We start from the raw sequence: 27,594 nt of genomic DNA on the forward strand, positions 1-27,594 counted from the left end.
TATTGCTCTGTAATTATATTACAGAAGGAGTGATTTGTTGATTTGTGTGGTATGATGTATAGAGTATGGTGGTAGTAGATAGATCAGCAGTGGAAGTGAAGTCTGGGATCAACATTTGTAGATATTCAGTTCAAGTCTGCATTTTCTGGCTTGTTAAACTTGATTTCTGCATTAGTAACTGTATTTAGAGCACAACCTAGAGCTGTTTACTGAATTTCCTGTTGCACTTTATTTTTAAAATCGTTTTTTCTCAAGTCTGCTCTTCACTTTTTCCCTTAGAGCTGCTCTGTCTCTCAATTTAAACACCATATTCTCATTCTAAGGCCCTTCACTGGTCCAATTAAGTAATCCTACAAGTTAGCACTATTAAAACCATAAGCACTACTTACTCTTATACTCTCTACGACTACCTTGTCCACTATTGGTCCATCTTAAATTCAGTTTCCCTATATTACTCTAGCATGTCCAAAGGTCAGTCAGTGGTTTCCTCTCCAGTCCAGCTGGTGAATCTGGGAATTTTGAGGCAATGTTACAACTGTCTCATGTACACGGACAACCCTCTCCTCCTCCAAACAGGTTCAAATATATGTGAGAGATGCAACTATTTAGCCAAACTGGAGGCTGAGCTCTCTCATCTCAAAACTGGTGTAACCAGTCAGGAGGAGAAGGTAACCTCACACAACCCAATTCCAGTATCACATAGTCCCACCACATCAGCGAACCAAACACATAAATACACAAAAACATACTCGGAGGCTCTAAATAAAAATCTACCTAAGCAACAGAGACCTCCAAAGCAGACATCCAAGCAAACGCTACCTCAAAACAAAACACACACAACACATAGCCCACAAAGTCAGTGTGCCAAGCAGCCACAGCCCTTAAGGCTGAATAACACACCTGATACTCTTGTAATAGGTGACTCTATTGTCAGACACACTGACGTCCCGCTCACCAGGCTGAATAAAGAGAAGGTCATAGTGAGCTGCCTGCCGGGTGCTAGGATCCACCACATAACGCAAGCACTCAGGTCACTCCAAAGCAAATACAAATATGACTCAGTCATTGTACATGCTGGTGTGAATGACTTGAGATGTACCTCTCTGGACTACATAAAAAGAGACATAGAGGAGCTCTCTGATCATGTAGCCCAGGCTGGTATGACCCTGACCTTGAGCAGCATCTTACCCTCACCTAGAATGATGACACAGTACAAAGACAAAATGATCGATTTTAACAATTGGCTAAAATTTTGGTGTCATTCAAAGGGGATCCAGTGTCTGTCAGCCTGGGATGACATGCTCGACAAGCCACGTTGCTTCGCTAGGGATGGCTTGCACCTGTCACCACTGGGCTTTCGGATATTGGCTAAGGCTCTTGCCACCCCCATAGTGCCTTTTTTAGGCAAGGCTCAAAAGTCAAACCCACCCCCATAGACAGCACAAGGAACAAGAAACTAAGGGTAATGCTGCTTAACACCAGAAGTCTTAACCTCAAGATGCACACACTCGAAGCTCTCCTCAGTATGGAGAACATCGATATCTGTGCAGTGACAGAAACCTGGTTCAAGGCTCCAGAGAGCACCCCAGCACTACCAGGCTATACCTCATATCATGCTTTTCGGCCCCAAAACCCGGACCGAACCACAAAAGGAGGGTGAGTTTCCATATTTATCAAGGATATCCACACCTCCAGGTTAGTGGCATTGCACGAAGTATCGGAGAACATCCATGTGCAACTAACAGTGGGCAAGACTGCTTTTCAGTTTATAGCATCCTACAGACCACCCTCTCAAAGTCAGGAATCCCACTCGGCTTTCCTGAAAACATTGGAGAACATGAAGATCTCTCTGAACACCATTATATTGGGCGACTTCAACTACCCAAACATTGACTGGGAGCACTACTCAAGCCCCAGCACCTTAGCCCAAAGGTTCCTGGAAATTATAAACTCAAATGCTATGGAACAACTAGTCACCACTCCCACAAGAGGGACAACATACTAGACCTGATCATTACCAACATGGGGACTCTGTGCTCCACACCAGAAGTATATCCCTCATTGGTAAGATCAGACCATAAATTAATTTCACTGGATGTCCACATCCCGACCCCACCCCAGCCCAGAAAACCACAGTGAAAAACTTCTCAAAAGCAAACTTCTCACTTCTCAAAACCGAAGTGGAATCCTTCAAGGCCCCAGGGCCAGTGGAAACTACGGCCCAAACTGCAGAATCCTATATAAACGCATTCTACGGACATCTCCAGGAATGCATGGATCATGCTATCCCAAACAAAACCAAGACCCAATCATCCAAAGGCAGGCGTCCAGTCTGGTGGACCCCTGCCATAAATAAACTGTACAACAGAAGGAGGAAGCTACTACATGATAGAGCAAAATCCCTAATAGGGAAGGCATCTCTGATCAGTACTAGCAAAAAATTATGATCCCTCATAAAATCCTCCAAGGCCATCTTCGAGAGAAAAATTGCACAGGATACCAAAGACAATCATAAGGCTTTTTTCAGTTATGTTAGGAACCTGGGATGCAACTCCCAGACTTGTTCTGAGTTGATTCTAAATGACAAAAAATACACTGAACCCACAGACATCGCCAATATCCTGGCAGACAGGTTCAGTGCAAACTTCTCCACCCCTCCCCCCAAAAGAGCAAGTATCTATCCCAGCAGAGGGCTGCCTCCCAAACATCTCTGATGCTCAGGTGAAGGCTGCCCTCTCCAAAGCAAAAAACACTGCTTCCATGGGACCAGATGGTGTCCCAGGTTGCGTCCTACATGAACTCCAAGAGGAACTAATCCCTCAAATAAAACAGCTATACAATCTCAGCCTCACTACAGGATATGTGCCCACAGAATGGCGTACGGCAACAGTGGTCCCACTCCACAAAGGTGGAGCCTCTACGGACCCTGGAAACTATCGCCCCATAAGCCTGACTAGCTTAGTCTGCAAGGCTATGGAGAGGATCATCATGGAGCTCATAAACAAAGACATTGGGGACCTACAGACACTAGATCCTATCCAGTTCGCCTTTGTCAAGGGCAGATCCTGCCTTTTGAACCTGGTTGACTTCTTCGAAACAGTCACCAAAGCCATAGATGAAGGGAAGGTAATCCACACAGCCTATCTGGACCTTACAAAGGCATTTGACACAATACCCCACTAGGGCATCATAGATAAGCTATCCAACTTAAATATAAACCCCTATGTCACAAGATGGGTCGCAAACTGGCTCAAAGACAGAACCCACAGAGTGAGAGTTGCTGGAGCCATATCAGACTCGAAACCGGTCACAAGTGGTGTCCCACAGGGTTCTGTCCTGGGATCACTCTTGTTCGGTATATACTTTTCCGAGGTACAGGCAAACATGGGAGGACTATGGCTCACCTAGTTCGCAGACGACTGCAAACTGAACGCCATAATCGACTCTCCAGCTGACACAAACATCTTTCAAAAAGGTCTCACAGAGACAGATAACTGGTGCCAGTGCCATGGTTTAAAGCTAAATGCCAAAAAATGTATAGTCATACCCTTTGTCAAAAACAATGTGTCCATAAATTACCACATAGGCGGAAACCCATTAAGTACAGAGAAAGTTATTAGGGACCTGGGGACCCAAGTTGATAGCAATCTCTCCTTTGAAAACCACATTGCCAAAGTGGTTAGAAAGACCTTCTACATAGCCCACCTCATCACGAAGGGTTTCACATCTAGATCAAGAGAGGTAATCATGCTCCTTTATTCATCCCTCATCAGGCCCATCATAGAATACAATGCCCCTTTTAGGATGTACCTTACCCGACACCTGCAGCAATTAGAAAGACCCCAAAAGTATCTCACCAAGAGGATCAAGGGTCTCAAACAGATGCCATATGCTGCTCGGTTAAAAAAACTCCAGCTCTGCTCAGTTGCATACCGCCTGCTTCGAGGCGATCTATGCCTGACATACAAAGCTATGTCAAATCCAGAATTAATGGACATGCTCCACCTCAGTAAATCTAAATCCCTTAGAGCCACACGCTCGAGGGACTTGAACCTCAGCACAGAAATAAATAGAACTTGCTGGAGGGACAGGTTCATAACCCAGAGGCTCCCTTCGCTCTGGAATAGAATTCCAGTTCATGTGAGGCAGAGCACCTCACTGAATCTCTTTACGAAGAATCTCGATAGGTGGATGGGGGATCGTAGGTTTGTCCCAGGGATTACTCCCATGTCACTATTAGACAGAGGCACAGTAAACTAAACCTTAAAAAGGGCACAGTATACTCAAATCAAGGGGTGGCGTAAGCCATACAGAATCGGGCTAGGCTTATAATTGCCCCAGGGCAGATAGCCTAGTATGAACCTATGAACCTATGAACCTATGAACCAAATGGCAGAGATGTAACATTTTTTAACTGGAGACAAATCTAGTTTGCAGCTTTAATTTTTCACATCTAGCTTTCTTGAAATAGTCTAAATGGGTTTATGATTTAAATATTATATCTAGTATGATGAGAAGGTGGTAAAAACACATGTATTAATATGCTGAGCCTGGTCTGTAGAGAGTGCTTTGACTAGATAGGGTATTATCTTAGTGAGGCCCCAGGGTATTAGTGTTACTAAACCATGTCTTCTGCTATACCTTATGCTCCAAGTATAAATAATCCATCATTACAAGATCTATGGTTTTAGAATGGAAAATATGCATCTCAGAGATGGACTGCTTTTATACATTCACAATATCACCACCATATTTATCCAACAACTGCCACTCAAGACATATTTCTTTAGCAGGTGTTTGCCCAGTTTACTATCAAGTGGTAATAGGTTAATGGTGTTGTTGCTGCTACGTACATTGTAGCTTTATCAGTTGTGATGCATGCTCAGAGAGCAGGATTCTAGCTAAGACACTGAGCGACTTCTCTGGTCATCCTGTACTCTCAATGTAAACAAGAAAGTTGTATTTGGAAACAACTGCTGTCCTGATTATGCATTAAGAGTCTGCAACTATATGACGGTGTAACTTTATATGAAGTAACAAAACATTTTTCTGCATGTTAACTATCAACTAATACCAAACGTAAACTGAAATGAATTGGTATTCTTTTTGGAATATTCACAACCCATTTTCCTTTTGGCTATTGAGTGAAAGCTAGACTTATTTTTTTAAATATGGTTAATTTCTGTCATTAGTTTTACATTGTTGTCCAGAGTTGAGCTGTTATGCTCAGTGGGAAAGATTAAACATGCACGAAGAGAGACAGACAAGTAAACATATTGATAGATACAGACAGACATATTGACAGACTAAAGCCTTATACTATGGTGAGATGGAAGAACAGACAAATAATTAGATAGATAAAGAAAGCTGAAAAGGCAAGACAGCTAAACAGACACACACACACACACACACACACACACACGTATATATATATATATATATATATATATATATATATATATATATCTATAGGTCTACTTTCTTTCATTGAAAGCTCATTTGACTGAATTTGAATTGACCCTGACCAAATCACTGAAAGCTCAAATTACTGAAATCTCATTTCACTGAAGTGAAGTACTGGCACAGTGTAGAGTACTGTAAGGCAAGTAAACGGCATATGCCCTTTTCCCCACTATAGTGCGATCCTGGAATTAGTATATATAGTTAGGTGGGGTGTGGGGGCATAGCCCCTCATTTAGTTTGGGTTTACATTGTCTTCTGTAAAAAGTTAGTCATTGATGTTATAAGTATGCATGTCTATGGTTTAAAATGTATTGTTTTGAAGCTTTCTGTGAAATATAATATAAAATCAAACTAGGTGGGGGGCTATGCCCCCCACCCCCCAGCTATATATACTAACTCCAGGATCACACTACAGTGGGGAAAAAGGCATATACCTTTTACTTGCCTTACAGTACTCTACACAGTGCCAGTACTCCACTTCAGTGAAATGAGATTCATTGAAATGAGTTTTCAGTAATTTGAGCTTTCAGCAATTTGGTAAGGGTGAATTCAAATTCAGTGAATTCAGTGAAATGAGCTTTCAATGAAACAAAGTAGACCCAAATATATATATATATATATATATATATATATATATATATATATATATATATATATATATATATATATATATATATATATATATATATATATAAATATATATATAAATAATTCTCAAACCTGTTATATACTCTGGCATAACCAGAATAGCTTTCTGCAAGAGTTTCTGTATAAAGTATATAAGTGTCAAAGTATGTAACTGTTCTTGTACAAAACTGTTTAATTGTCAAAGTCACACTGTCTGTATGTATGCATCTATGGAGCTTTTCTCCCCAGGCCTCCGCTGAAAAAGGACCAAAATCCAGTCGGACTTTCCCGGTTAACAAATGTAAAGTAAATAAATAAATAAAATTTTATATATATATATATATATATATATATATATATATATATATATATATATATATATATATATATATATTGGTTTCCTTTAAAATGTTGTCGGTTATCTGGGTAATGCAACATGCATGAAAGGCACTTTTCAGAGTTTTATTTTAGTGAAAAAAAAATGCTGACTCCACAACAGCAAATGCACAGTAACATTTTCTGTTGAGAATTTAGACTTTTGAGTGGAGATTGAACTATAGTGGGGATCAGGAAATGTACCCTTTCCCTCACTGTAGTGCGATCCTGGAGTTTTTATATATAAGCAACAGAGGATGTGGGGAGCACAACTTCTCACATGGGGAGTGCAGAGAGACTTGCAGCCCTGCAAAATGTTCATAGGATAAATATGGAAGTGTAGGTAGTTTCAGTGACAGTTGACATTCCTGCGTGTCAGCTTTCTTAAAGTAACTGGTTTGCACATGTGAGTGTGCGCCAAGTGTTGTTTTCACATTTTGGTTTGGGTTAGTGAACACTCAAACATACCGTGTTCAACACTTTAAAGGTAAACCATATATATATATATATATATATATATATATATATATATATATATATATATATATATATATATATATATATATATATATATATACATATATGGATCTACTTCACTTTATCGAACTAGCACAACACCGTAACACAAATCATCATCACAAGAACATTGAAAGTTTACAAGAATGAAAGCGTGCAACATCAAAATTTACAAGATCAAACTGTACAGTGATGATCAGGTAACTTACACTTTTCCTCATTGAAGTACGATCTTGGAGTTGGTATATATAATTTGTAGGGGGTGTGGGGGGTGCAGGGGGGGCTTCCACCTGCAAAAATGTAAATAAAATGTAGATTTTTGTGGTAATATATATATATATATATATATATATATATATATATATATATATATATATATATATATAGATAGATACACACACACACACACACACACACACACACACACACACACACATATATATATATATATATATATATATATATATATATATATATATATATATATATTACTTTTTAGTCTAATTTGATCAAAAGTTTGCTAGTTTGTTTGTTTAATTTAACTGTGGAGGCTGCCCCTAAAGTGTGCTAGCCTGTGTAACTAATTTATCACTGTTTCTGCATTTTCTGTGTGTTTCTACCAAAAAAAAAACACAAAAAATAATCCTTGTTTTCCCACATTCCTCGACTAGTTTAGACCAGTTTACAGGCATTGCTGTATTCTGGGCTGTGGTGTAGTTCCTGTGTTGTCCATTACCTTACTTGGATAGAAGGAAGTTTCTTTGCTCACCAGTGGGAGTGGGGAGCCTTGAGCATCCTACCTGTCCTTGGGGGAAGTGACCTCAGCACAAGAAGCTGTAGTAATTGGTTGTTTGGGACCATTTCTAGCTCTTTTGTATTTCACTGTTTAAAATCCACCTCTGGGCGTGTTTTCTGGCTATACTGCTCAGACAAGCTCAACGTGGGTTTACAGAGTGGTCCTAGCAGCAGGGAACTCAAAAAAGTGACTACCTTCTGGATGTAAGTATCTTTGTTTTTTTTTTCACTTGAAATAGCTTCTGTAGCTTACCTTGAACTAGCCTGAACTTTTTTTAACTGATTGCTGCATTATTTTAAAATCTGCACTTAAAGTTACATTTTAGTCGAATTTGATCGAAAGTTTGCTTGTTTGTTTGTTTAATTTAACTGTGGAGGCTGCCCACTAAAGTGTGCTAGCCTGTGTAACTAATTTATCACTGTCTCTGCATTTTCTGTGTGTTTCTACCAAAAAACAAAAAAAAAAAAAAATAATCCTTGTTTTCCCGCCTTCCTCGACTAGTTTAGACCAGTTTACAGGCATTGCTGTATTCTGGGCTGTGGTGTAGTTCCTGTGTTGTCCATTACCTTACTTGGATAGAAGGAAGTTTCTTTGCTCACCAGTGGGAGTGGGGAGCCTTGAGCAGCCTACCTGTCCTTGGGGGAAGTGACCTCAGCACAAGAAGCTGTAGTAATTGGTTGTTTGGGACCATTTCTAGCTCTTTTGTAGTTCACTGTTTAAAATCCGTGTGCCGGTTAAACAAGGTTAAACTTTTTCTGGCTCCGCCAAGTCTGCTCTTCAAATTTTCCCTTAAGGAAGCTCTACTCTTAGTATAACCAGACTACTCACTGTAGTATAAGCCTAGCACTTGTTCTCAATACTTCTCTACTAAGTAAGCACTCTCGTACTAAGTAAAGCACTGCATCTACTTACCAGCCCTATGAATATCCACTTCCCTTAAAGGTATACCACTCCTTTATACTGTTCTAGCATGTCAAGTGGTAGATTACTGGCGTCGTCTCCAGTTCAGCTGGTCAATCTGGGTATCTTGAGACAATGCTACAGTTGTCTCATGTACACAGACAACCCTCTCCTCCTCCCAACAAAAACAAATACATGTGAGAGATGCAACTATATAGCCAAACTGGAGGCTGAACTCTCTCAACTCAGGGCTGGCATGACCAGACAGGAGGAGATGGCAACCACACACACAACAATCCCAGTCCCACATAGACCTAACACAACTACAAACCAAACACAAAAAAACACAAAGACATACTCGGAGGCTCTAATAAAAAACTTACCAAAACAACAGAGGCTCCCAAAGCAGACATCCAAAAATCCACCACCTCAAAACAAAACACATGCAACACATACTTCAATAAATCAGTGTGTCGACCAATCGTAGCCCTTAAGGCCAAACACCTTGCCTGATACACTAGTAATAGGTGACTCCATAGTCAGACACACTGATGTCCCACTGACCAGGCTGAACAAGGAGAAGGTGACTGTGAGCTGTCTATCGGGAGCTAGGATCTGCCACATAACACATGCACTCAGGTCACTCCAAAGCAAGTACAAATATGACTCCGTCATTGTCCATGCTGGTGTGAATGACCTGAGACGCACCTCCTGGACTACATGAAAAGAGACATAGAGTAGCTCTCCGATTATGTAGCCCAGGCTGGTATGACCCTGACCCTGAGCAGCATCTTGCCTTCACCAAGAATGATACCACAATACAAAGACAAGATGATCAGCTTTAACAATTGGCTCAAGTACTGGTGTCATTCTAAGGGGATCCAATGTCTGTCTGCCTGGGATGATATGTTGGACAAGCCACGCTGCTTCGCAAGGGATGGCTTACACCTGTCACCACTGGGCTTCCGGATATTGGCTAAGGCTCTTGCCACCCCCATAGTGCCTTTTTTAGGCAAGGCTCAAAAGACAAACCCACCTCCTTAGAAAACAAAAATGGGAAAAAACTAAGGGTAATGCTGCTCAACGCCAGAAGTCTAAATCTCAAGATGCAGGCACTTGATGCACTCCTCAGCATGCAGAACATCGACGACTGTGCAGTAACTGAAACCTGGTTCAAGGCTCCTGAGAGCACCCCAGTGCTACCAGGCTATACCTCGTATCATGCTTTTCGGCCCCAAAACCCTGGCCGAACCACAAAGGGAGGGGGAGTGTCCATATTCATAAAGGACACCCACACCTCCAGGTTAGTAGCAACACATGAAGCATCAGAGACCATACAGGTGCAACTAACCATAGGCAAAACTGCTATACAACTGGTAGCATGTTACAGACCACCCTCCCAATCTCAAGAACCCCACTCAGCCTTCCTGAAGACATTGGAGGATATGAATGTATCACAAAATACCATCATACTGGGAGACTTCAACTACCCAAACATAGATTGGGTACATTATTCTAGCCCTAATATCCTAGCCCAAAGGTTCCCGGAATTCATAAATTCAAATGCACTGGAACAACTAGTCACCTCTCCCACTAGGGAGATAATATACTAGACCTGATCATCACAAACATGGGGACAAAATGCTCCACACCGAAGTATACCCCTCACTAGTGAGATCTGACCACAAACTAATCACCCTGGATATACATATCCCACCTCCACCCCAGCACAAAGACCACAGTGAAAAACTTCTCAAAAGCAGACTTCACTCTTCTTAAGACTGAGATGGTATCCTTTAAGCCCACTGTGCCAGTGGATACCACATCCCACAATGCCAAATCCTTCACAAATGCTTTCTATGGACATCTCCAAGAATGCATGGATCATGCAATCCCAAACAAATCCAAGTCCCTCTCCACCAAATGTAAGCGTCCTGTCTGGTGGACCTCAGCCATAAACAAATTGTATAACAAATGAAGGAAGCTACTGCACGTCAGAGCGAAATCCCATGAAGGGAAGACATCTCTGATCAACTTTAGCAGAAAACTATGTTCTCTCATAAAAACATCCAAGGCAAACTTTGAGAGAAAAATCGCTAAGGACACTAAAGATAACCACAAAGCCTTCTTCAGCTATGTTAGAAACCTGGGAAACCCTCAGATATGCTCAGAGTTGGTTCACAACAACAAAATATACACTGAACCCACAGATATTGCCAACATTCTGGCTGACAGGTTCAGTGCAAATTTCTCCCCTCCTTCACCCCCAAAAGAAGAAATACTTATCCCAGCTGAATGTAATCTCCCTGTCATCTCAGATGTCCAAGTGAGAACTGCCTAAACAAAGCATAAAACACAGCATCAATGGGACCTGACGGTATCCCGGGGTGCGTGTTACGTGAACTCCAAGAGGAGCTAAATCCACACATAAAAATGCTATTTAACCTTAGCCTTACTTCTGGATATGTACCTGAACACTGGCATACAGCAACAGTGGTCCCACTCCACAAGGGGGGTGCCTCTACAGACCCTGGAAACTACCACCCCATAAGCTTAACTAGCCTGGTCTGCAAAGCTATGGAAAGAATCATTATGGAACTCATAAACAGAGACATAGGGGACCTACAGACACTTGACCCCACCCAGTTCAGCTTTGTAAAGGGCAGATCCTGCCTTTTAAACCTGGTTGACTTTTTCAAAACAGTCACTAGAGCCATTGATGAGGGCAAAGCAGTCCATACAGCATACCTGGACTTGGCTAAGGCCTTTGACACAATACCCCACTCAGGCATCATAGATAAGCTAAACAGCTTAAAAGTAAACCCTTATGTCACTGGATGGGTTGCAAACTGGCTAAAGGACAGAACCCATAAAGTTAAAATCGCTGGAGCAATGTCAGACTCAAAGCCAGTCACAAGTGGTGTCCCACAGGGATCTGTCCTGGGACCCCTCTTGTTCGGCATTTATTTCTCAGATGTTAAAGCAAACATGGGAGGGCTGTGGCTGACAAAGTTCGCAGATGACTGCAAACTAGGCGCCATAGTCAATACACCAGCAGACACACACATCCTACAAAAAGGCCTCACTGAAACGGACAACTGGTGTCGTAGTCATGGCCTTAAACTAAATGCCAAAAAATGTATAGTCATCCCTTTTGGAAAAAACAAAGTACCCACAAATTATCACATAGACAGCAACCCACTGAGTACGGAAAAAGTAATCAGAGACCTAGGGACACAAGTAGACAGCGACCTCTCATTTGACACCCACGTTGCCAAAGTGGTTAGAAAAACATTCTACCTTGCACACCTCATCATGAAGGGATTCACATCCAGATCCAAGGATGTCATTGTACCCCTATATTCCTCCCTCATCAGACCCATGATTGAGTACAATGCCCCATTTGGTATGTACCTCACCTGGCATTTGCAACAGCTGGAGAGACCACAAAAGTACCTCACCAAAAGGATCAAGGGTCTCCAACATATGTCTTATTCTGCCAGACTAAAGAAACTTCAGCTCTATTCAGTAGCATACCGCCTGCTCAGAGGTGATCTCTGCCTGACGTACAAGGCCATGTCCAATCAGGATCTGATGGACATGCTCCACCTCAGAAAATCCAAATCCATCAGGACCACGAGAGCTAAAGACTTAAACCTTGGCACAAGTATGAATAGGACATGCTGGAGGGATAGATTCATAACCCAGAGGCTTCTCATGCTTTGGAACAGGATCCCAGTTTGTATTAGGCAGAGCCCCTCACTGACTCTCTTCAAGAGAAATCTTGATGAGTGGATGGGAGCTCGCAAGTTTACCCCAGGGGTCACATCTGTGTCACTGCTAGACAGGGGCACAGTAAACTAATTCTATTATATAAGGGGACCTTCATTGTATCACTACTAGACAGATGCACAGTATTCTAGATTTATTCTGTACATTTTTGTACCATTTCATGGGGTGGTAATAGCCACATCACTATGGCTAGACTTACAAATGCCCCAGGGCAGATAGCCTAGTACTATACTATATATATGCGTATGCTCCATGACTGTGTTAGTTCTTTAATTAAATAGTTTCCCTGTATCTATACCTCTGTATCTACTTGCCAGGTGAATGATACGTAACATATGCAATATTGTTATGCTTCTACGTAGCTTGTAATGATACACACACACACATATATATATATATATATATATATATATATATATATATATATATGTATATATATATATATATATATATATATATATATATATATATTTACTTTTTTTACATTTTTGCCACCTCCCATAAGGGAGACTGCACCCCCCCCCCAACCCAGTGCAAATTATTTATACAAACTCTGAGATCGCACAACAGTGAGGAAAAAGTTAAATTTCACAATCCTCACTGTACCGCAATCTCCATTCACAGTTTAGTCTTGTAAGTTTTGATGTTCTCATCTCAATGATTTGCATTTTAATGTTGTGTTAATCTGTGTGTGTGTGTGTGTGTGTGTGTGTGTGTGTGTGTGTGTGTGTGTGTGTGTGTGTGTGTGTGTGTGTGTGTGTGTGTGTAAAATGTCTGTCAGATGACTGAGTTTTCTGAAACTTGAACTTCATATGCTGAAAACCATATATTCGACTTTCAGAAAACTCCAACAAAACTAAATAACAAAAATCTACATTTTCCCCCTGCAAATTATATATACCAACTTTGAGATTGCACTACAATGGGGAAAAGGGAAGTTCTCTGATCCAAACTGTACTGTGATCGCCATACAAATGCTGTGAGTTTTCGAAAAGTCAAACATATGATCTCGACCATATGAAGTTAGATTTTTCAAAAACTCATTCATCTGACGTAAACCTATCTATCTATCTATCTATCTATCTATCTATCTATCTATCTATCTATCTATTTCTATCTGTATAGCTGTTTACTTATCTATATGATGCAATAAAATCAGATATTTTTAGCAAACAACATTTTCTGGCAGTTCTTTAAATATTAAAATAAAAGCCCCATCACCTGTTTTATTTTGAGCAAAATATAAAATTAATATATTTGTGAAACTTGGAATTGTACTTTAAATAATTTTGCTGCAAAATTCATCTCTTATATACAAGTACAAATAGTAATTTGATTAAAATATATCACAGCATTGCAAAACACAATGTCAAAGATGAGAGCATAAGGCTCACTTTAAAGACATTATGCTAATTGTTACATTGGTTCTAGTGCTTTACAAAGTAACAAAGTATTTCCTGTTTGTCAGTATCTTTAGGCTAAATGGCTATCAGTTTTACATTTTATCTGCTTAGCAGATGCAATGTAACACTGTCTTTATGTGTGTGTCAGCAGTTTAGCTAAGTGTTACATTTCAGCTCTCAGGCAGAAACAATATTATGCAATTTCTCTTGCATGTCAGCTTGAAACATTTTATCTCTTTACTGATAGAGCATTACACAGCCTCTGTGTGACTGAGCAATCAGTGAAACAATGTTTTGTGTGTTCTTAGTATATGCGTGTGTGCTCTGTTACAATCGTCATCAATATTACAGAGGATGGTATATTGTTAAATAAAAGATAATCCTTATTTTCCTCTCATTGCTTTCTGTAAAGCCAGATTTAAATTAATTTACAAAGGAATAAATCTATGCTTTGGAGAAAACCAGTAAGATTTGTATTTCAGCAGGATTTGGGCAGAATGGCTGGGGTTGTAAGACAAACATTTTGAGCTAATTTTCAAGGCGGTAACAGTGAAGAACTGCACAGGTAATCAGATGTAGCAGGCATTGAGTAACACTGCAAACTGAGCAAAAGAATAAAAAAAGCACAGCAATAACAAGGTAAACAGTGTCTGTCTGCTCTGTGGTAGGTGTAGTGCTACTGTAGTACTCCTGACTGACATGATAGGTGTCACATTATGTCTATGTGGATCAGACAACTAAAGCCTACTCACATGCCATGCATCACTATGTAGCTGCATTGCATACCTCTCAACATCTTAGAACAAGAAATTTGGATAAAGCCATAAGTAGTGTGTATGTGTGTGGGGGTTACAAAAGACATACAATGGGGACAATTTTTAAATATTGCTATTACAAACTTATAAAGCTGATAGAATAACACTGTTTGCATTAATGTGAATTTTCAAATTACTGCCATTAGTTTCTGACTTCAGTGCTCAATCAATTGCCAATACTTTGCCAGATGAGGAACAGACCAAACATATGAGGCAAAAATATGGATATTCTGTGAAAATCTGGACAGCTGAGACACATGGTTGCGTGTAACACCCATATGGCACAAGACAGTTGAGAGACATGGTTGCGTGTAACACCCATATGGCACAAGACAGTTGAGAGACATGGTTGCGTGTAACACCCATATGGCACAAGACAGTTGAGAGACATGGTTGCGTAACACCCATATGGCACAAGACAGTTGAGAGACATGGTTGCGTGTAACACCCATATGGCACAAGACAGTTGAGAGACATGGTTGCGTGTAACACCCATATGGCACAAGACAGTTGAGAGACATGGTTGGGTGTAACACCCATATGGCACAAGACAGTTGAGAGACATGGTTGCGTGTAACACCCATATGGCACAAGACAGTTGAGAGACATGGTTGGGTGTAACACCCATATGGCACAAGACAGTTGAGAGACATGGTTGGGTGTAACACCCATATGGCACAAGACAGTTGAGAGACATGGTTGGGTGTAACACCCATATGGCACAAGACAGTTGAGAGACATGGTTGGGTGTAACACCCATATGGCACAAGATGGGCAACACAGTAGCCAATAGGTACTTCAGTGAAGCTGTTCAGAGCAAAGTGGCAACCATATTAATTATATAAATGGTGAAACAATGGGGTTAATAGCAATGCAGGAAATAGGCGAAGCATAAGCACAGGGAAACAGAAGGTAACCGTAAGATAATGAAAGGTAGGGGGAGAGTAATAATTCTTTTTCTGGGAAGGATCCATTTTATTAAGTGTTACAAAAATGAAAGTAGTAAAAGTATTGAGGTATGGATGTGTATACAATAGAGGGAGAAGGCCAGCTAACAGGGCAGGCATTAATATCATACTTAGGTGGGGTAAAGGGGGAGATGATTTGGGGAGTGATCAGAAGAGCAAAATAATTCCCTGTCAGATGAAATGCAGTACCAATATTCTTTTAAGAAGCAGCGGCAAATATCATAGCTCCATAAATTAATACATTTCTTAGCTTTGTGTTCTCGTAACTGTAGCAAAAACTCATACTCAGAGTTCAGACATTTTTTGAAAGGGGGCCAGTCTGAGGATTGTCCCAAGCATCAGTTGTGATAGCCATGGCTATGTTAGATAGACAGACACAGACACAGGTAGACAGACAGATAAGGAGGTATAGACGTAAAAGTTGGGGATGACAGTGGATGGGCACATATATGAAAGAGAGTGGACAAATGGTAATGGGAAGGACAGGACAATGAATAAAGAATGGGGCATGACACAAAAGTGAGGTAAAACATGAGGATGGGGTTAAGGTAATGCCCTTGCATAGCTGTATTCTAGGCTGGTGGAAAGGGTAACTAATCCTAGCATCATTCACCTGGTTACCTGATATAGGGGACAGATGTTTCTCTGGCAACAAAATGGGTAGATCTGCCACTAATGTGACTCCATTAGTTATGCCAGAATGAATGCAATTTTGCCAAAATATGCATCCAGTTGTCAGCACACATTGGCAGCCATCAGCCACTGCAACTAATGCCTGAAGACCATGGGAGGCTACTCTTGCTGTCCCCTTTCAGGTCAAGAGCCTTTGCTCCTCCTGAGAAGTGGACAAGAAAAGCATCAATGAATGCATCCATGTCAGATTCAATGAGGAGTCAAAGGCAGACCTGGTGGCCACTGGTGACCCAGCATGACAAGTAATGCTTAGCCCCACCCAATGTGACAGTGACTTCACCTTTTCTTCTTCATCTTCATAACCTGACCTAAGGAAGGATTAAACAATCAGAAAAAATTCACAACAGAAGCACACGTGCGCGCACACACACACACACACACACACACACACACACACACACACACACACACACACACACACACACACACACACACACACACACACACACACACACACACACACACACACACACACACACACAGTGTCTCATTTGTACAGTGGACTGGCACATGTCATACTCTACCCAGTGATGAAAGAGGTGCTCCCACTTTCTGTGACATCCAACCATTTGCAGCTGATACTTTCTACTGCTGGAAAACAAAGTATCTTATGTATAAACGTGCAACAGTAAGAAGAGCAGAAGACAAGGATACTGAAAAATGCCTACAGTACATTTTTAGCTCCCTCTTCTTAGCCACTGCTCCCACTGCTGAAGTGGGTCATGTTGGTGCTAATTCAGTTCACTGTACCTAAGGTCATAGTGCTGACCAGAATGGGTGAGTTCAGTGGCACTGATTACCATTTCATCAATACTTGAGAGGCATCCATCTCTTAAAATGAATCCTTATAACTGCCCTGATAATTCTCTCTGAGAATTCTATGCAGGGAGAACAGGAAAATCCTGCTCTCCCTGACACATCAGTTTGGATTCCAGCATTTCTCTAGTCTCTGAAGTATCTATAGCCACACAGATAGGGCCACCAAAGAAACAAAGTGGTAGACCAATCTGCATGGATGCATGTTTGTAAATCACATATCACACAATGTAGGACTGCACCATTGCTATAGTACATGGCCATAATGTTGTACAGTGGTGTTAGGACATGGCTGTAGCACTGCCTCACATCACAGTGAGCACAGACATGCCTTATATACTATCATTCATGTTACATGCTTATTGTTCACAGTGACATGCATGGATAGTGTGATGCACACTGGCAGTGATTCACAGACAGTTGTGCTTACTGGTTCCATTACCATAACTGCCATGCTAGATGAGACTTTTTACCATGACATAATGTGGCAGTGTCATTTTGTCCAACTCTGTTTACGATCATATAACTTCGAAAGAGTGGGTCTTCATCAAAGAGTCTGTAGACATGGAGCTTTCAAGAGTTATGCAAAGAGTCCTGCCTTGTAGAATATGTCTGAAACAGCAAAAACCCTGGGGTGGATGAAAGTGAGGCAGATGTGAAGATGTGTGTGTATGTGCGTGCATGCATGTGTGTGTGTGTGTGTGTGTGTGTGTGTGTGTGTGTGTGTGTGTGTGTGTGTGTGTGTGTGTGTGTAACCGAGAGTCGAGGACATTGGCATGGCATTGTAGCAGCTGCTATGGCTGAGGTTCAAACATGAAGACAGAAAATCATCTGAAGGACATGCTGCAAGGGACGAGGGGTTCCAGAACTATATGCACAGCTTGGCTATAGAATGGAAATTATGGAATGCTGCAGATAATAACCAGGTAAATAAAGGGCAGAGACTGTGGCCATAGCTATTTCATCCTACATCATGCCAATAACTGAAATGTTTTGCCTGCAGGTGTACAGGTACTGGCATTCCACCCAAAGGAAAGACACCTTAAAAAGTTCATTAGTCAGGAGAATGACGTACTATTGCAGGCCTTCCACACATACAGTATGCACCTGCTGAGAAAAGGTGTGAGCAGCCATAAAGGTCTCCATGATAGATCAATGGGTCCTTCCTGATGCAATGAAAAAAGCACTGGACATGTGATACATATATCTACCCCATCGGATGGACAACCAACAATGAAGTGTCTCATCTGAGGTTGAGGAGTTTTGTGTGCTACTCACTGGCCAGTGGGAGTAGCTCCTCATGCCATTTCATGGTTTTGAAATAGGGAATGAATAGGCACCAATCACCTTTATGATAATAGTGGACTCACAAGGTTAGTAATGTCCATTACAGAACAGTATAGCAGACTCTGCTACATGCTTGGAGGTCAAAAGTCACCAAGGTTCACCTATCTGTGCTCCACAGCATTTGTGATTCGCAAATAAAACAACCTGTATGACAAGATTTGTCTGTCAATATATGCTATAGCTACATTTTCATTTGCAGCAATATGCATGCTACAGGTGTCAGAGAGGCATATGTAAGCCATATTGCTATATGAATGATAGATATTCTTGACAAAGGACTTGCAAACTTTAAGAGACTGTAGGGTGCCCATATCATGGCAGTCATTTAGCTATCTGTTTACTTGAATATCTACATTATAGGCATTTAGAACAAAGGAAAGGATGAGATCTAGATGACTTTGTGAGTGAAATGCAATCATTTCTTTTGACATGGTTGGGTCTGTGAATTTTAGCAACTTGTGCCATATCTCAAATAGTCTTGGTGATTGGGACAGCAACATGCTTCAGGAAGTAATTTGAAAATTCCGTAGCCATGGCAGCTACCATCGCTATACAATGCTTGCATTTTTATATTAAAATTATATTCCACATAATAAATCTTTAGTTAATCAAAAACATGTAACCATTCGAGTCTGGATTTATAACTCCAGGACCTAACTTTAAAAAAAGTATTTGATAAAGAATTTCAGAACTCTTTCCAGTCTTTTAATCCATGTACAAAATTAGCTACAACACAATACTGTAGAGTAGGTACTAAGTTAGGTTTAAACAGGGGTATAAGCACCCTTTCACCCATATGCATTAGTGTAAACAAATTGGCCCTGATGACTGAGTAGCAGCTTCTAATAACAGATGACATGCTGCCTTAAGACTTAAAGGCTTTATCAGCAACTTCCCCAGGAATGCTAACAGGTAGCCAGGAGGACATTCTTTACAGCACAAACATAACAGTGATTATTTGTCTCAAAATTAATGTCTTTTTTTAGTAGCATAAAATGCTGTGTTCTTCAACAGTGAACAAAGATAAAAGGCAGCCATGTGATCATGCAACTCTACCTGGCCAGGCGGTTTGGTAACAACTGTCCCCATTTTTGTATCATCAGTAAACTTACCAGTTCAGATTTCTCTGGAATCAGGAAAACCTGCAATAAAGATTGAAAACAAGCACAGACCTCAGAACTGAACCCTGTGGCACCCAAAATAACATTGGTTAACCTTGGAAGCTGCTTTAGCTACTTTAGCCCTTACTGATTTCCCATACAACCAGCTCTTTTTTCACCTTGTTACATGCCTGTTTTCATTATCAGTAAAGAATTCTTGTATACATCTTCAAAAGCTTTCCTTTTATCAAATTTCATGAATCCTGCTACTACCATGTCCATTTTTTCCATTCCTCCCTGAATTCTGACAGTTTCAACCTATTGATCATTGACATCTGGCCACTGACATATCAAGATTGCCCTTCCTGTATGTATTTGGCAAGTAAAATGTGTAGTCTGGTTGCCAGGGTCAATTATGGCCACCGGTCATTGAGACAGTATGTCCAATACCTCTTCCAGGGTTTTAGGAGGACTACCACAGCTTCTCTAATGGAATCAGCTATATACTCAGCAACTGTACAGAAGCTATAGATTGTGGCTAGCCCTTATATGATTTTCCTTTCTACCATCTTATAAAAGTCCAAAAGAAGTCTTTCTATATCTGCTCTATTACCCTTCTCAAGCTTTTGATACTAATGTCTTTCGGCTTTTCCCAGTAGGGGTCGCCACAGCAGAATTCCGGTCTGCTAATGATTAGCAGTGGATTTTTACTGTGCCGAGTTGACAGCCTGATGCCAAACCTTCAAAGAAACGCTCACACGTACCTGCATGTCTTTAACATCACTCAACTGCACGGAGGACATGCAGACTCCACACAGCAGGTGCTCCAGCTGAGAATCGAATGGGAGAACCTCTTGCTGTGAGGTGACAAAGCTAACCGCTGCACCACAGTGGTCACTCTTTTCAAGCTTTTGATAGCTTTACTCATTTCTTCTTTTGTCCTTCTCACATTCATTGATTTTTTTTTTTCATTCTCCATTCAAATTCATCTCTTTTCCTGCCTTTTGATTTGTCTTGTATAGCTCTTTGTAGAATATTTTTAATTCGTCTCATTAGTTTCTGAGACTCTTTGATCACACTCTCCCTTGATTACTTCTATTACTGTTTTCTTCTCCCTTGTCTACTTCAACTGCTAAGCTACCATTTCACTTTTCTCTTACCCCACTAGAAATTTCTTTGCTTACCCCTGAAATTTTCAACTATCATGTTACTCATGATTAACTCCTCTTCCATCATCCATTTCTTATCCTCTACTTTGTTATCCCTTAATCTCATCATCTGGATCATCTTAAGTTTCTCTTCTACCTCCTAAACTTCCAGCTTATTTTGTTTTCTATATACTCATGCTTTCCGTAACAGTTTTGACCCCATCCCACCAGATATTCCCTATATTATCTTTGTCTTTCTTTTTTGTTCTTCCAACATTCCCATGCTAACATTTTATCTTTACTTGGACTCATAGGTTCATAGGTTCAGAGGTAGGTACTAGGCTATCTGCCCAAAGGCATTTATAAACCTAGCCAGAATGTGTTGGCTTTCGCCACCCCCTTAGATTAGTTCCCTGTGCCTCTGTCCAGCAGAGCCACTGAAGTGATCCCCGAGGTAAACTTTCTGTTTCCCATCCACTTGTCAAGATTTCTTTTGAAGAGTGTTAGCAAGGAGCTCTGCCTAATGTAGATTGGGATCTTGTTCCAAAGAATGGGAAGTCTCTGGGACAGGAATCTATCCCTCCAGCACATTCTATTTATTGTTGTGATGAGGTTTAGATCCCTAGAGCATGTGACTCGTGGGGATAAGGTTTTCTATAGGTGGAGCATGTCCATCAATTCTGGGTTGGACATGGCCTTGTATGTCAGGCAGAGATCACCTTTGAGTAGGCGGTATGCAACTGAGTACAGCTGTAATTTCTTCAGTCGGGCTGCATAGGGCATCTGTTTGAGGCCAGTGATCCTCTTGGTGAGGTACTTCTGTGGTCTTTCCAGCTGTTGTAGGTGTCTTGTAAGGTACATCCCAAATGGGGCATTGTACTCTATGATGGGTCTGATGAGTGATGAGTAGAGGGGCACAATGACCTCTTTTGATCTGGATGCGAACCCTTTTGTGATTAGTTGGGCCACGTAGAAGGATTTTCTAACCACTTTGGCAATGTGATTATCAAAGGTGAGATTACTATCTACTTGGGTCCCCAGATCCCTTATTACATCTTCCGTATTTAGGGGACTACCACCTATGTGGTAGTTTGTGGGTACTTTGTTTTTTCCAAAGGGGATGACTATGCACTTTTTGGCATTTAGCTTGAGGCCATGATTTTGACACCAGGTATTCATCTCAATGAGACCCTTTTGGAGGATGTCTGTGTCAGCCGGAGAGTCAGTTATAGCCCCTAGTTTGCAGTCATCTGTAAACTTGGTCAGCCATAGTCCTCCTGTGCTTGCCTGTACCTCTGAGAAGTATATGCCGAACAGGAGGGGTCCTAGGACTGAGCCCTGGGGAACTCCACTTGTAACAGATTTAGAGTCGGGCCTAGCTCCCGCAACTCTCACCATGTGGGTTCTGTCCATGAGCCAGTTGGCAACCCATCTTGTGACATAGAGGTTTATGTTCAGGCTGGTGAGCTTGTCTATGATACCAGAATGGAGAATGGTGTTGAAGGCCTTTGTGAGGTCTAGGTAGGTTGTGTGTACCACCTTTCCCTCATCTATAGCCTTGGTAACTGTCTCAAGGAAGTCCACCAGGTTTAGGAGGCATGATCTACCCTTAACAAAGCCGAACTGGGTAGGGTTCAGTGTTTGGAGTTTCCAAATGTCTCTCTTAATGAGTTCCATGATGATGCGCTCCATAGCCTTGCAGACCAAGCTAGTCAGGCTTATAGGGCGATAGTTCCTGGGGTCTGTTTTGGCTCCACCTTTGTGGAGTGGAATAACTGTTTCTGCACACCACTCTATGGGTACATAGCTTGTGGAGAGGCTGAGTTTGAACAGTGTGTTTAGGTGAGGGGTTAGTTCATCTTTGAGCTCATGTAGGACACAGCCTGGGACAACGTCTGGTCTCATTGATGCTGTGTGTTTGGCTTTGGAGAGGGCTGTTTTAACCTGAGTGTCTGTGATTTCAGGGACGCTACATTCTTCTGGTATGGTTATGGGCCTTCTTGGGGATGAGAGGGGGGTGAAGTTTGCACTGAACCTGTCTGCCAGGATATTGGTGATATCGGTCGATTCAGTGTATTTTGTGCCATTCTGCACTAACTCTGAGCAGATCTGAGCATTGCTAAAGAATGCCTTGTGGTTATCTTTGGAGTTCTTGGCAATTTTTTCTTTCAAAGCTTGCCTTGGATGATATTATGAGGGATCATAGTTTCTTACTGATACTGATCAGGGATGTCTGCCCTTCTTGGGATTTTACTCTTTTCTGTACTAGATTCCTCCTTCTATTGTATAGCTTGTTTATGGCAGGAGTCCATCAGACTGGTTTCCTTTTCTTGGAGGAGTGAGTCTTGGTTTTGCTTGGGATGGCATGATCCATGCATTCTTGTAGGTGCCCGTAGAATGCATTAGTAAAGGATTTTGCAGCTTGGACAGCATTGTCCTTCAGCATGGGGGCTTTGAAACTTTCCACCTCGGTCTTAAATAATGTGAAGTTTGCTTTTCAAAAGTTTTTCACAGTGGTTTTCTTGTCCAGAGGTGGGGGCAGAATGTGGATATCCAAAGTGATTTGTTTATGGTCAGGTCTAACCAGCGAGGGGTTGACCTCCAGTGTGGAACACCGGTCGCCCATGCTGGTGATGACCAGGTCCAATATGTTGTCACCTCTGGTGGGAGTGTTGACCAGTTGAACCAGGGCATTTGAGTTTACAAATTCTAGGAAATGTTGGGCAAGGGAGTTAGTATTTCAGTAGTTCTCCCAGTTAATCTCTGGGTAATTGAAATCACCCAATATTAGGGTGTTTAGTAGGACCTTTATGTTTCCCAGTGTTTCCAGAAACATGAAATGGGGATCCTGGGACATGGTGGGTGATCTGTAGCAAGCTACAATTTGAATTGCAGTTTTGCCCATTGTTAGTTGCACGTGGATGATCTCTAAAGCATCGTGCTGTGCCACTAACCTGGAGGTGTGGGTATCCTTGATGAATATGGATACGCCCCCACCTTTTGTATTTTGGTTTGGGTTCTTTGGCCAAAATGTATGGTATGAGTTGTAGCCTGATAGTGCTGGGGTGCTCTCTGGAGCCTTAAACCAGGTTTCTGTTACTGCACATAAATCGATTTTCTCCATACTGAGGAGTGCCTCGAGTGCATGCATTTTGAGGTTCAGACTTCTGGCATTGAGTAGCATTACCCTCAGTTTTTTGTTACTTGTGCTATTTACGGTGGTGCATTTGTCTTTTGAGCCTTGCCTAAAAAAGGCACTATGGGGGTGGCAAGAGCCTTGGACAGTATTCGAAAGCCTAAGGGTGACAGGTGCAAGCCATCTCTAGTGAACAGCGTGGCTTGTTGAGCATGTCATCCCAGGTGGACAGACACTGGATCCCCCTTTGAATGACACCAGAAACTTAGCCAATTATTGAAATTGAGAATTTTTTCTTTATACCGTGGTATCATTCTTGGTGAGGACAGGATGCTACTCAGGGTCAGGGTCATACTGGCCTAGGCTACGTGATCAGAGAGCTCTTCCATGTCTCTTTTCATGTAGTCCAGAGGTATGCTCAGGTCATTCACACCAACATGGACAATGACAGAGTCATATTTGTACTTGTTCTGTAGTGACCTGAGTGCTTGTGTTATATGGCAGATCCTGGTGCCCGACAGGCAGCTAACAGTAACCTTCTCCTTATTCAGCCTAGTGAGTGAGACGTCAGTGTGCCTGACTATAGAGTCGCTTATTAATAGTATGTTGGGTATGTTATTTTGCCTTAAGGGCTGTGATTGCATGGCACACTGGTTTTGTGAAGTATGTGTTTCATGGTTTGTGTTGGGGGGTGGAGGTTGGTTGGATGTTTGCTATGGAGGCCTCTCTTGGTTTTGCAGATTTTTATTTAGAGCCTCAGAGTATGTTTTCATGTATTTATGTGTGTTTTTTTTCCAGTGCTGCTTTAATGGGTTTATGTGAGACTGGTGGTGTGATGCAAGTATTTCCCTTCTCCTCTTGACTGTCTGATCCAGTCTTGGGTTGTGAGAGCATAGCCTCCAGTTTGGCTGTATAATTGCATCTCTCGCATGTATTAGTGTTTGGTGGTAGGAGGAGGGGGTTGTCTGTGTACATGAGGCAGTTGTAACATTGCCTCAAAATGGCCAGATTCACCAGTTGGACTGGAGAGTACACCTGAAACTGCCCTTTGGACATGCCTGGATAGGTACAGTGAACTGTTTTACTGGATGGCTGGTAAGGTCAAATAGAGAGCCTTGTCCTTCTGTACAGTACAGGAGGGTCTAGTGCTAGGGTTTATAAGTGCTTGCTATAGGTTTTGAGTAAGTGCCAGGCTGAGAAATGAGTGTTTTGAGTGCTTAAGTTGATATTTTGTCTAGTTCCAAGGGAAAAATTGAAGAGGAGACTTTGTGGAGTTGGGAATAGTTTTACCCTAGCTAACCGGCGTGCAAAACCGGGCAAATACGGTATTTATAGCAGGGAAATGAAAGAGATAGAAATTAGCCCAAAATGGCCAATAAACTACTAATTTCTAGGCTGAAACCACTCCTCCAGGGACAGACAGGCTGCTCAAAGCTCTCCTCACTCACAGGTGAACAGAGAACTTCCTTCTATCCAAGTAAGGTATGGGCAAACACAGAGATTTGTAACACAGCCCTGAATTCAGCACTAACCTGAAAACTGGACTATACTAGCAAGTATATATATATCTATCTATCTATATATATATATATATATATATATATATATATATATATATATATATATATATATATTTTTTTTTTTTTGTTTTATTTTGTTTTTTTTTTTTTTTGATTTTTTTTTTTAGAAAATAAAGCAGATACACTCAAAAATACTTTAAATGCACAGAAAAGGATACTTATTGTTATATATCACAGTATATATATATATATATATATATATATATATATATATATATATATATATATATATAAAACAAACAAACTGATTTAAACACGTTACCCAATTAACAAGAAAAAAAGCTCAAAACCTAAGCCCTGTCCCAGCAGTCTTCAATCAGACCAGTTCTAACTGCACACCCCTCCTTACTAGGGTGCAGGGGAACCTTCTCCAAAAAAGATGGCCTGGATCAGTGCTCAGGTTATACAAACAAAGCTAGATTCAGCAGGCTTGAATCTGATCTATGCTACAGCAACAAGCCACACCAATTTCAGAAAGAAACACTTCAAATAAGCAGGCACAATAAGCCTGTGACCAAATATTCCCAGCTCAGAAGGGCAGAATCCAGCCTCTCCTCCCACAAGAGTGCAGACCACAAACCTTCTTAATGTAGAATAACTGGCCTGAAGCCCAGTGCTTAAGCCAGAACTAATGCGCTTTTAGAATAGCAGACACTGGGCCTTCAATCAGCAATTCCCAGCTTAGAAGGATGTAAGCTACCTGTCCTGCCACAACAGTACAGACCACAAATGTTCTTAATGTAAAACAGCCTGTATGAAGCTCAAGTGCTTAAACCAAAAGACTTAGAATAACAGTTACAATTTAATCAGGCTACTACCAAGCAGTAATAAATGCAGCAGAATAAATAAAACTGAGTACTTTTAAGAAAAGCAAAATAAAGTAGGGGGAAGACAAATACAGTAAACACAAATGAAAATTGTATTTATTTATTTATTTATTTATTTATTTTGGGGCCTTCTCAAATCTACTCTCTGTATTAAATAGAGTGAACACTAGACTCATAATATGATCTCACTGCACTTGGCTAAGTGAGCAAATGAGATGGACACAGGAGGAGTGTTCTAATACAGACTTACAGGAATGGCGGGCAATTCCAGAGCCAGCAACACTAATACCAACACAAGAACAGGGAGAGAGGGTGGAGAACTAACTGCAGAGAGACACAGAGCACACTGTTCAGAAACATACAATTAGGAAACAGAAAAAATTAAAACAGTACTTTTAAAACTGCAAGTTTGTACTTAACAGAATATTAAAATGCACTACTGCAAGTTTCACTTAGCTTCAGCTTCTAATGCAGATGTTTGTATCCAAGCAAGTCTCTCAGGATTTGAGTATAAAATTATAACTTTGCGGCTAGCACTTAAAGTACAGAGGAATCCCTCTAGGCTATTAAATATCAGATAACAAAGAAGTGATACCACCACCCCCTCGTATAGCAAACAGACACAGAGCACACTGTTCAGAAACACACAATTAGGAAACAGAAAAAATGAAAATACAATACTTTTAAAACTGCAAGTTTGTACTTAACAGAATATTAAAATGCACTACTGCAAGTTTCATTTAGCTTCAGCTTCTAATGCAGATGTTTGTAGCCAAGCAAGTCTCTCAGGGTTTGAGCATAAAATGCTCATTTCATTTCATTACTGTCTCCCACCTACCTTCTTTTCTCTTATTTTACCATTGTAATCTCTTTCTAGGGCATAGTTTCACATCACGGTATCCTCTATGTCAGCATATAGTACTGTCTTTTTCTGTTTAAAGACCTTTATTGAAATATCAGTTAAGATGCAGACACATACCCCTGGATTCAGCAAGCTCTGCATGGCATGCAGGAATAGTGCAGGAGCTGCTGGAGGCAATATGGTCACTGCCTGATACACGAATATGCTCCAGGGACGTGCATGAGTGCTTCTGCACTATTCCTGCACGGACACAGCTCTTGTATGCAAATTACCCAATTTGCAGGTGAAAACCATGTAAATGAGGTGAATTTGCGATCCAGGAAGTTGTCATCCGGCCATGCCGGACTAGTGTAGTGTGCAGAAATGTACTGGGTTAGTAATCGAGTACATTTCTGCAAACTACAAAATTGAACCATGACAGCTCCAAATA

Source organism: Protopterus annectens, chromosome 3.part0 (assembly GCF_019279795.1).
Source record: "Protopterus annectens isolate FY-2018-M chromosome 3.part0, PAN1.0, whole genome shotgun sequence".
Lineage (NCBI taxonomy): Eukaryota > Metazoa > Chordata > Ceratodontiformes > Protopteridae > Protopterus > Protopterus annectens.